Below are 11,998 nucleotides of genomic sequence, written 5' to 3'. Positions count from 1 at the left end.
AGCACGGCACGTCCTTCGGCCTGACCAGGGGGCCTGGAGAGGTGCTTTCTGCCTGCTGACAACACGCTCGCTGGCACGTCACAACTGCTGCCGCTTCCCCCAGCCTGCCCCAGCCCCGCTGCCAGCGCGCTCCCCCATCCCGCCGCGGGCAGGACGAGGAGGCCGAGCGGGCGAGCGCCAGCGGAGGGGAGGAAATGGCAGCCCTGCATCCTTGAACTTTCAGGCGAGGAGCTTGGCATCTGCACTGGGAAGGTGCCCCTCCTAATGCCACAACGAACCCTGGGGCAGGGCACCAGCAAACGCCCCCCTTGCCTTCCACTGCCCCCAGCAAAGACAGGGAAAGCGAAGGGGGAGGGGACGGCAACCCACAAAGAGGAAGAAAGGGAGAAAGGAAGAATCGCCGAAGCCACGTTGTGGCGGTGATCCTGTTCTTAGGTGGCGCTGCGAGCCCAGCTCTCCCCGTGGCCGGCGCAAGGAGCGGGGAGGAGTCGCAGCCTTTTGTATCCGAGCTCGCCCCATCGCGCTCCCGGGATCCTCGTCTCCTGCGCCAGCACATCACGCGCCCCAGCCCCCATCCCTGTCCAGTGCACCCAGTGGGGGGGAAGGGGGCAGAGAAGACAAAGTCATTTATATAATGTGTCTCCCTGCTGAGCCCCTAATGGCTGGAGCTTTTGTTCTGCCTTCGCTGGCTGCCTGTGATGGGCAGGAAGCCGCAGTCTCCCTTTGTTCCATGGCCTTATTCAGCAATTTAGATCCATCATAAAAATCAAATATGCATGTTGCCATCGCCTTGCGTACAACAGCTTCAATTTTCGCCTTTCTTTAATTTGAACTCCGCAGGGGAAGAAGGCAGGGCCAGGGAGCAAGGGGCAGCAGGAGAATCGCTTTGTGTTTTTGTTCAGTGGACTATGAAAATAGGGAGTAATGAAAATACAGAATTTTTATCTCTGTCTCATTATTAAAAACCTGGGCTGAAATCACCAACCCAGCCTCCCTAGCACAGGGCTGCCCTGTGCGAGCGACGGGGTCAGGACGCTGCACTCGCGCCTCCCTGACCTCTGCGCAAGGCGGCTGCCAGGGGTGCACAAATAAAATATTATCCCTCCGGGGCAGAGCGCGCGAAGCTAGTGCCCGTGCGCTGCCCCTCTCACTGCGACGCAAAGCGCGTGCATGCCTGCGTGCACACGTTGCACCGCTCCCTCCGTCGTGACATCCCTGCCCAGCACTCGAGGGCCCCAGCGAGCTGACGACGGGTCGGGGCAGGACACGCTGTGGGGCATGTGCCCCCCCACAGAAAGGACAGAGGGGGTTTCCTCCACTTCCTGGCTGCGTTTTTAACAAACTTCCCCGAGCGTCCAACTGCTCCTTCCCAGGGTACAGAACATGTGCATCAATGGCTTTGGCACCGACTAGTCCAGGAGACGCAAACACCCTCTTCCAGGCCCTTCCGTACAGGTGCTGCAGGACACCGTCACTCAGGGGTCTGGGCCCTTGTAGGACCAGCGTGGCTGTTAGCTACTTGAGCAATGCGACAGAGACACACCGCAGACTGGAGGACTCCTGCTTCACAACAGGGGGTCTCCCTTATTTCACGTTAAAGTCCCAGCCGAAGTTGAAGTTAACCATGAACGCAGCAGACCGACAGGAGCGTTTCCTCTCCTCGGTGCTCCAGATTCACCGAGCAAGAGTGGATCCACGAGGATCCCCAACTGCAAGAACAGAAAGACGTGGCACCAAGCCAGTTAAGCTGGTGCAACGCTCTGCGTGCGTGCATGCACACCACTCTGGTTTGACTGCTCTTGTAGCGAAGTAACCTCCTCTTATTTCAGATACAGGAAAGAGCATCCACAAAACACACCTTTTCCCTGGTTTGGCTGCATCACTGCAACACGTCCCCAGGGCCCTTTGCCAGCGTCAGGGCAGACCGGCAGATCCCGCTTCCTCGCTGCTGCCAAAGCCAATTGCAGCTCCAGTTTCTACTCCGCTGCGACGCAGATGTGTGCTGCGGTCACGCCAGGCCTGCCCCTAACACACAGTCCTCCCTCTGGAGAGACCCCCATTTCTAGACTGACGCGCTACCTTTTCCTTACAGACTCTTCCTGGCAGCAGTCGTCTTAGCTGGCCACTCGCCTCATTCATCCAGCAAGACAAGAGGTCCCAGTCACAACCTGCACCATTGCAAACTCCTGGCGCCAAGCACCAAGGGCCACTCAGGCAGGGGCACAGGCGCCCCGTATGGCACGCACCTGAAGTCCTGTCTGCTTTTCTTCACTGACATGCTCAGGCCCACCTGTCTGTCTAACTAGCATCCCCAAACATAGGGGCACGGATTAATCAGGCTTCCTGCCCTAAGCAGGGCAAGAGTGTGGCTGGGCTGGCCACGCTACGAGCAGGCAGGGCGTCCCCTTCTCAACCGCTGGCATGCTGCAGCCTCGCATTTCACGCTGCACCCAACGGCTTTGCACAGGACAACGCGCTGGAGCAACCGGTGCCAGCCTAGCTACATCGGCCAAGACAGGTGGCAGCAGGAACCCGTCTCTGCCAAGGCATTACCCCCAGCGCCGCACCTGGGGCCGAGCAGGCAGGAGCAGCAGAAGCCCACCTAGGGAGGATTACAGGCTGGGAAGTCGGATGCACGCTCGGTCCCGCAAGGGAGAGACACCAGATGTCTGTATACAAGGGATCAGAGTAGATGGCGACAGGAGGCATCTCGTGACACCGGCCACGGAGAGAGGGCAGCTCCCGCAAGCTAGGACGGGAAGGGGAAGATCCCGCTGCTCTTCGCAGAGGAAGGGCTCTAGACCCACTGCCCCGGCCGACTTCAACCTCCGCTTCTCTGCATGCTCCACGCAGCGTCCGGGGCCGGCATCTCCAGAGCCCGGATGCAGCTCCGGGGCTGCGAGGCAAAGAGACGCACGCAGAAACACCAGTGACGAGTGACGTGGGAACACAGGGAACTGGCTTGCTGGGGGAGAAAGCAAGCTCTCGGACCTAGCAGCACCAACCAGAGCAGCATGGAAACAAGGATGAACAATTCGCGCCATGCTGGTCCCCTCTAGTAACGTCTCTGATCATGCAGCCTAAAGAGGGGCAGATGCTGCGAGCAGAAAATGAAAGGCAAGTCAGCTAGGCTGGCAAAGCCTGCAGGCCAGGGGGCACGGCTGTGCACCAGGCATCTCCCCTGTGCCTGAGGAAGTCACACCAGCCTGTGCTGGACTGGGACGTACCGCTAGACCTGCACCGTGCAAGGGCGCTGCGACAAGAGCGGGCACTCGCGAGGCCCAGGCAAATCCGAACAGCCAACGCCGCTCAGGCCAAGAAGAGAAAGTACGTTATCCGAGCCGGAAAATGCAAAGGATCCAGAGCAAAGCCCAGCAAGGGACGCCCCTCGTCCTAGCTGCCAGCACAGATAACGTCCGAAAACCTCGGGAAGGAAAAACCGTCAGTGCAGACGGGCACGTTCCCAATAAAGGGTCTGTCTGTACCGTCCGGACTGGCCTCGCCACGACAGAGCCGTGCAGGCTCAGGAAGAGGGAGCGCGGCCATGGACCTGGATGTGCTCGATTAAGAACGGCTCCTGATTGCTCGGTAATAGCAGAGCCGGGCTCTCGGGGAGCCTTTGTCATCCCTTCTCCGCTGACACGAGACGATAGTGCGTCGCTCTGATAAGAAATGGAGGACCCGCGTCGCCATGGTAACTGGCCGAGCTCCATATATCACACCTCATTACAAATGAGGACAGACAGTCAAAAAATAATATATTAAAGTGGGGATAACAGCAAAGAAACCTGCCTTCTGCGGGGAGAGCAGACAAACGAAAAGAAGTCATATCGGCGGGCGGGCGGGGGGGGGTCCAGCCAACAGCACAGGCACATTTCTCTCTTCCGCGTTCCGGTTTTGTTTGCTGTTTTTATTGTAAAGCAAACCCACCAGGCCGTATCCCGAGAGACCGGTGACGGGCCCGGGAGAAGGGGCAGCGGGAACAGGAGAGGACGAGATGAGGAGCACGGCCGGACCGCAGAGCCCGTTGCTCGGTCCCATTTTGCCAGAGAGAAATCCTGGGGGCTCGAGAGCGGTGCGTGGTTTCTGGAGCCCAGAGCGACAGGAGGGGGGGAGAGGCACAAAATGCGAGCAACACCTTTCTTGCACTACTGTGTGTTGATCGCATTTACAGAGGGACGCAGGAAAGCAAGGCTGGAGGAGACCCTGGGCCACACAAGGCAGAGGCCCGGGCTGCAGCCCCGCTCCGCCGGAGCCAGAACCCTCCCTCGGCTTCCCAGCCAAACCCACCGAGTCCCGATTCACACGCATTTGCTCTTGTCCGTTAGCTTAAATAGCTCGTCTCCTTCCCTGGCATTTAAGCCCTGCTGATGCGCAGAGGACAACCCCGTCCCCTCTCATCCTGCCTTCTGCTAGACAAGCCAAGCTCTTCCAGCTTCCTCGGACCACGGGCTCTGCATTCCCGGGAGCGTCACAGCAGCCCGTCTCTGCACCTGCGGCAGCGGGACTTCACCCCGGACCAGGGGCCACAACTGCGCGCAGGATGCCCGATGGAAGCATTTCCCCGTTCCCCTCCCTGTGGCGGCCGTCCCCGCTTCGCTGCGGGGCAGTGCTGGCAGGGGCAGGGACCCGATTCAGGGGTGGACCTCCGCCGAGACTGCCGCGTAGCAGAAGGGCACAAGTACCGGAGGCAGGCCAGCCACAGCACTACGCTGATCCGTGCTGGCTCGTTTGCTCTTTCAGAAAGCACGGTCAAGTAGCGCGTGCGGGCCTCTGTGCTGCCGCAGCTAGACCGAGGTCTGCAGACTGGTAGCGCGGCGCGGAGATGTGCCAGCAGGCTCTGAGCTACGAAGCTCGGACTGGCGGGGCCTGGGACGGCTACCACTCAGGCAGAGCACACCATGTGGTGTGTAAGCACACCCTTGTGCTTGTGCTTCACACTCAACACGCAGATCTACAGAGCCCAGCACTCAGCCCCACGCACCAATGGCATCTCCAAAAGCCTTGCATCGGCTGCGTAGCTAGCAGATGGAAAGGTCTCGTGCAGAAACCTGTACCCAGTGTTGGCCAAGGAAGGACGAGTCCAAAGCTCCCCGTTATATCGAATGTACAAGACCAACAGACTGGGGCAAGCTGCCCTGCTTCAGTGCAAAGAAGTGTGCTCAGGGGTAGGCCGCGTCCTTGGCAAAGCCACACACTGGCACGATGATGAGCTGAAGCTTTCCAGAACTGTTCAAAGTCAAACTTACCAACATAGGTATGGACAGGCCGAGGCAAACGAGGTGAGGCTGCCACCCCTTCCCACACGCTGCCCATCTGGGCATCACAAGCTGGGAGATACGCGGGTGGAAGGAGCTTTGCACCACTACAGCAGCGCCTCCCCCCTTCCTGGCACGTCCCCGTCCTGATGCAACACGATGCCGCGACCAGACCGCTCCAGAGAGAAGGGACTGATGACCCTGCCGCCTCTGCCAGCTTCTCATAGACCTTCAAATCCACCTGGGACAAAACCTGGCTGGTCCGGCGCTCACCCTCCCTTGCGTGTCCTTTTCCTTCCCCTCCGATTTTTCCCTCTTTCCCACTTCTCTGCTTTTGCCTCTCTGCAAAGAGGGTCCGCTGAGCCGGCCAGAACCCCCCTTCTGTACACAACCACGGCGGCTGCCAAGAACCAACGCCCGGAGCCGCCCCGCTCCCGGCTGCCAGGTAAAGCCGTGCGCCGGGCCTCGTTCTCCCGCGCCGAGCCTGCGAGTGAACTCAAAGCCAAAAGCTGCGTTGGCTGTTCTTTCCTCTCCCTTTTGTGTGCATCTGTCTCGTCTTGAAGAAACCAGGATCGAACTTCAGCAGCAGCAGCAGCTCCAGATCACCTTACCCAACATGACCTCTCTGCCCCAAAAAGGGACAGAGATCATCTCGGATAGTATTTAACAGACCGTGAAGTGGGAGGCTCACCCCTAGACCAGAGGCGCTCAACCTTTTCGGACGCCAGACACCCTTGGAAAATGGCAGCTCTTAGTTTTCACACATTTTTTTGACTACAGATAAATAATAGAGCATTTTTTTTGTCGCAAAGAACTCAGGCAGGGCTGGTTTCACTATCTGGAGTCCCGTTTGGGCCCATCTCGTGACTTGTGTGCGCACCAGCAGCGCTGACGTTGGGCGGCACCCCGCAGCCCCTGGAAAGGGCCCCAAGGCACCCCAGCACGCCACAACAGCCCGGTTGACAGTCGCTGCTCTCAACCGCTCTGCAGCTACGAGTGACAGAGCGAGAAATACCGTGAAAATTAAAATCCCTTAGTACTTTACGCTTCAACTGCATTATCATAGTTTTCCTTCTCTTCCTTTACCCAGAAAAAGGCTCCAACAGAAGCGAGCAAGTGGTGGCTTGACGAAGTCCCAGACCACTTAGCTGTTTAACAGAACAGCAAATAAGGGTTTCATTAACATCTTAACTCTTGTTGGGCCTGAGACACCGTCTCCTCCACAGAGCGGCCGGCTGTGGTTTAGTTCCTTCCCCAGGCGCCGTGCTGCTGCTCAATGCCCAGTTCGAATGGAAACGCAGCATGAAGGGCGAGGAGCGCCCGAGGCTGTCCTGCCAGCGCCGCGGGAGCCCAGATCTGGAGCCTCGCTGCCTGCCATCACGCCTGTACCGCCCGCTCGCTACGGGGCTCCGACCCGGGGAACGACAACTCATCACGGCACAAGGGTGTTACGAGGATTGACTACCTGGAAGTCAAATAGCCACAGGCAGTTCACATTCGTCAGAGAAAAGTGAGCGGAGCAAAGACTTACCCCAGTCTCACTGACACGGCCCAGCTCAGAGCAAATGCCACCTTCTCCTTGCACCGCCCGTGTGCGGGGCCCAGTGCCTTTCACTGGCCTCCCCTCTCCCGCGTCGGTCGGCCCACGGCCCTGGGCTCTGTCCAGCAGACAAGTGCAAAAGTCAACCAGACCCGACTGCGTTTGCCCCGTACAGGGGGGCTGCCAGCTGGCAGGGATAAGGTGCTTACTACTAGCTTTAATCAGCTGAGGTTAACGATTCAGATCCATTAGCTCTGCTACTGGACAGTCCTGCTGGCACCCACGCCAGACTCAGGCTTGGTCTGGGCCCCAGACCGTTTCTCTAAGAGACTGAAGGAAACCGAAGGGGGCTCAGAGGCAAACTGGAGTGCCCCCGGGCCTGCCCAACTTGCAGAAACCGCTCCTTTGGGCCTGCGTGCATCCACGCCGCTCGATCTCGCTTCTCCCTCCTGCCCGGCACCGTCGAGGGCTTCTAGCGCAGAACGGATGCTGAGCTGCTCTGCGCGGCGACGCCACCGCCTCCGTCTTACAGAGTCACAGCACGTTTCTCCCCGGCCCCACCGCTTCTGCTTCAAACCCAGTAACGTCTGCAGGTCATTTCTGGACTCTAGAGGAGACCAGGCCAGAGCCGCAGGCTGGGCCACGAGGGAAGGAGGCAGACTTTAAGACAGAGTAGATTTTTGCTGGGATAGACCCTACACTCTTCCAAAAGCACCTGAAGTCACGCCAGCGCTAGGCTCTCTTCCTCACTGCATCCCGACCAGCACGACATCCCAGAGCAGAACCGAGCCCGGCTTCTGCGGACCAGCTCCCCTCGGAGCGATTTACACACGCGGCGTTATCCTGCGGCTGTGCCACCTCCTCCCCTCCGCCGGCGGCTCACAGCCGCAGCCCCGCTCCGCCGGCGCCACGTGCGCCACGGCGAGATCTCTGCTCGAAACCCGCCTGGCCTCGTGGAGGGAACACCACATACCTCTGGGGGAAGCATCACCGAGCACGGCATCGCAAACCATGCCCAGGAGGCAACGGCTTGCACCAGGCTGTCTATCCCTTGAGCGCACCGGCCCCTCCCTGATGGGCAACCAGTCCCCAAATACAAGCCGTGGCCCTGAACGCTGCGGCTGCGGCGAAATGCAGCCAGGCCTGATGCGCCAGCAGGATACAACCCGACCCTCACGAGCCCAGTACAGAGGAAGGAGCAAAATCTCTCGGCAGGCCGGGCCCTGAGCTCCTGTGTCAGACACCTGGCTCCCATTAATCTCCCCGCACTGGGCTCCCGTCTCCACCTCCCTCCAGCCGCGTCCCAACAGGGTCTGTAAAGTCTGCTGCGGCTTTCATCTTCCCAGCGCCCGCCGAAGGGGCAAGGGGAGCTGGAGCCAGAGCCCATCGCTGCGGGCCCTCGACCTGCCCGGAGCCCAGGCCGGGCAAAGCCGGAGCGGAGGGCATCGCGGGAGCGGCTTTCCCGGCCTGGCCCCCTCCTCCCCCAGCCACCCTCCAGGAGGAGGGTGCAGCTGGGCCGAGGGGCCACATGTTGAAGTTATTAATATGCCTCTGCCCTTCTCCCCCATGCAGCGGGCTGATCAAAGGCCTGCCGGAGCAGGAACGGAGGCAGCTCCACATAATGGAAACTGAATTTCTACTTAAAAAGCAGCTTGGCCGAAACGCTCGGCATGCCGCGCACACATTAACCTGATTACAGAGGGAAGGGGGAGCGCTTCCTTGGCTCGGCCCCGCTAATAATTTTCTGTCAATTCTGATTTGGCTTTAACCTCCCTCCAACCCTTCTGATGTACCCGGCTCGCCAGCAAAGTGGAAACAGAAGGCACCGTGAAAACTCGGATGGAGACCGCGCCCGGATCCCCGGCGCTTCGGGACCGCGCGCCCTGCCAACGGGCTCCGCTCCCCGCTCCACGCCACGTCTTGCCTGTTTTGGGGTTTTTTTTAATAAAACTGCACTGAAGAAAATAGTGAGGGACTTCCTTTACTAAAAGGCATCCATGCGCCATGTTGAGTTGCTCTCCTCCGGAAGTGGGGCTGAAGACAAAAACACTGAAGTGGCCAATCTCCCCCCAAATCAGCCAGCAAATCCCCCCTCAATCCACAAACTTGTCCCCAAAGTAACAAGAGCTTTCTAGGAAATCTGAACATGGATTTTTGCCCTAGCATTTGATTTTTCTTCAGCGCTTGCTGCCCACTGCCACCGTATTGCAAGGAATGAAAACAGCCCCGGCCCGTGCAGGGCGCAGCATGCAGCACGCTCTGACGCCTGCTGCCCGAGCCGGCCAGGACCAGACCCCGCGGCTCCAGGCGCCGGAGCAACGCGCGGTCTGGCGTCGTCAGTCAAGGACCTGGGCTCGAGCTCAGCTCGCATCAGGGCCGCCACGGCTCCGTCAGCAGGCAACCCGTACTAACCCTCCTCAGGGGCACTGGGCTTGCACGGGCGGCACCCCGGTGAAAACCTTTATACCTGCTAGGAGCACCAAGGAGCAAGAAGTTTCCATTAGTGTGACTGGTGCGCCCGAAAGGCAGGGGCTTGCCTTTTGGAAAGAAAGGGTTACGAAACAGAGTATTGGCCTTGGGGGGTTTACACAAGCAGAACCTTCCACCCGTGGTGCAAAGGATGACTAAAGTCATCACACAACCACTTGAGGCTTCTTATACGAACCTTATGCAAATATTCATGGGATAAACATGAAGACGGAGCTAAGAGTGCATTTTTACACCCAGGAAATCCAGCCGGCATCACGTTTACAAGACATTCAAATATCTCAAGATCTAGAAATGCACGGACACCCTTTGCTCCGGGCAGCCAGCCCCACCACGGCGCAGCCTGCCCCTCCTCGCCACACTTCCAGGTGCAGCGACGCGGGTCTCCAAACACGGCCGGCCCCTTCCCCCTGCTCATAACCACTGCGAGCACACGCCGCCAACCCCACCCAGCACACGAGCGTGAGTTTTAGCTAGCGGGGAAGTTGAAGCACGTGTAAAGAAACAGCTGCTACTGCTCAGTGAGTTTCTTACAGGATCACTTTTAAAATTAATTTTAACTCTAACTAATTGACCAATTTACATGCAAATTCTCAGAAAATTAATTCTGTCCTTAAGTGATAGATGTTTGAGGAAGATGCACTTTATTCTTTAAACATAATGAAGGGGCCGCGCGCCTCTGTTCGGTGTGGAGCGTCACTCAGCCCCGGCCCAAGGGACTGCAAGTGCTCCTGCCACCGGGCAGCAGGCGGGCAGGACGCCTCGCCTCGCCTCCCCGCTCGGCTCCGCTGCCCAGAAGGCGCTAGCAGGGGTTTCTTCCAGGCGTCGCATGCAGTGTGGAGCTGCCGGAGCTGCTGCTGGGAGGGCGGAGGGAAGCCTCCCGGTGCCCCAGCCCAGGTAAAACGGTGCGCACACGCGTCCACACACGCAGCACAGCCGCGGGAACGCAGCTCGCCCGGGGCCCGGGCCCGCAGTTCAGAACCAGGCCCCTTGTACGGGAACGGCGGCTTGACTAAGAGCGGGCGTGTTGATCTTAACAAGCAGCGTCCGTTGCCAATTCGCTTGCACAGATGATATTTTGGACCGGTCAGGAATGTCCCAGACTCGCTCCTTCAGTCAGGAGACGCTGGTCCACGTGCTCCAGCCCGTGGCTGGACGACTCCCCGTAGCGCGGCAGCACTGGGGCGCGGGCGCTAGGCAAAGGAAGAGCCGAGCACGCGAACCTGGCCCTGCCCCAGCCGCGGCTACGCGCCTCGAGCCGGACCAGCAACAGGCTCTCGAGCGGGGCAGGGCCTCATCGCCCCGCAGCCGACCGGCGTCGGCCCCGCGGCCCTCAACACGGGGCAGTGGCAGCCATCTCAACTACGTGCACGCCCACCACCGCCTGCCCGCACACCCCGACACTGGGCAAGGGCGGCCATTGTTCATGCTCCCTTCAGCACCAGGGGGGGCGGCAGCCATCTTTGGTAAGGGCAGGCCCACCACCACCACACCGCGTGAGCAGGGCAATGGCAGGCACTTTGCTTTGCTCGCCTCCACCTCACGGCAGACGGTGGTAATGGGCAGTCCCACCCACCCACTGTCACCTACAACCGCCACCTTCAGAGTGGGACAATGGCGGCCATTTTGCTGGCTTCAGCTCACTGGGGGCAGAAGGCGGCAGCCATTTTGAAGAAGGGCAAAGCTGCCTGGGGCCTTTCACGGGCTGCTGTGATGAGGGAGATGATGCCTGAAGCGGCGAGGCATGATGGTGCCTGCCACGCCTGAGCTCTGTGCAGTGCCAGGACTCCACTGGGCTGTAGCCACTGCATCTTCAAGCACACCGTATCCACTGCTCAGCTGGCAGAGGAAGGGGATGCTGGTTTCTAGTGCAGGCCCTGGCCCCACAGCACCAGCTGCCCCCAGCATGGGGCTGCCCAACAGCAGGCGTCCAGCGGAGGGAGGCTGTGAGCCACCCTCGCCGCTGAGCCAACCTCGCTCAGCACCTCGGTGTGCGGGCACCAATGCACCGCACCGTGACAGCAAGTCTCACCACCTTCCCTCCAGCAAAGCGTTAAGGACAGTGACTCGTGCTACAGATCACCACGCGTACACCACTGACAAGCTCGCCGGCTGGCACGAGCTGTCCGCCATGGCGTGAGCACTGACGGCATTCGTTCCTCCCTCTGACCGGCGCGCCCGCGGATGCCGATGGCAGTTTCTAAGAACAGCCGTCTGCAATTTCCTGGCAAGTCATTGCACAGGGGAGCACTTAGGAGCGGGAACCGATTAACGCCAGGCCCTTTCCAGCCACGAGAGCGGGCTCCATCAGCTGTGCAAGTGCGCACACAGCTTGCAGGAGCACGGCGCCACGTTCGAAAGCCAGCGTGACACAGCTGGTGAAGCAGCAGTGGGTGCCGGGGCTGCTGCGGCGTGCAGAGCGGCTCCCCGCGGGGCGGAGGCGCCCCAGGCAGCCAGGGCCCAGCACAAACCCCGAGGAGCATGGCAACGTTTTCAACGACTCCGTTCAGACAGACAGAGGTGCCCACGTGCTTTCGCAAAGCCCACCTGGGTCTGCTGTGGCTCTTCAGGCACCCGGCCCTATGCGATGGGGTCCCGAGCTGCATTCGAGGACCTGTCCGTTCTCTCGAGAGCGGCGCGGCGAGCGGCGGGCTGGCAGACTGGCAACGCTCTCAGCTGAAAGTTTCTCTCCTGCATTCACAGCGCCATCTAC

This window comes from Alligator mississippiensis, chromosome 10 (assembly GCF_030867095.1).
Source record: "Alligator mississippiensis isolate rAllMis1 chromosome 10, rAllMis1, whole genome shotgun sequence".
In the NCBI taxonomy this organism is placed as follows: domain Eukaryota; kingdom Metazoa; phylum Chordata; order Crocodylia; family Alligatoridae; genus Alligator; species Alligator mississippiensis.
Note: the sequence above shows the minus strand (reverse complement) of the source record.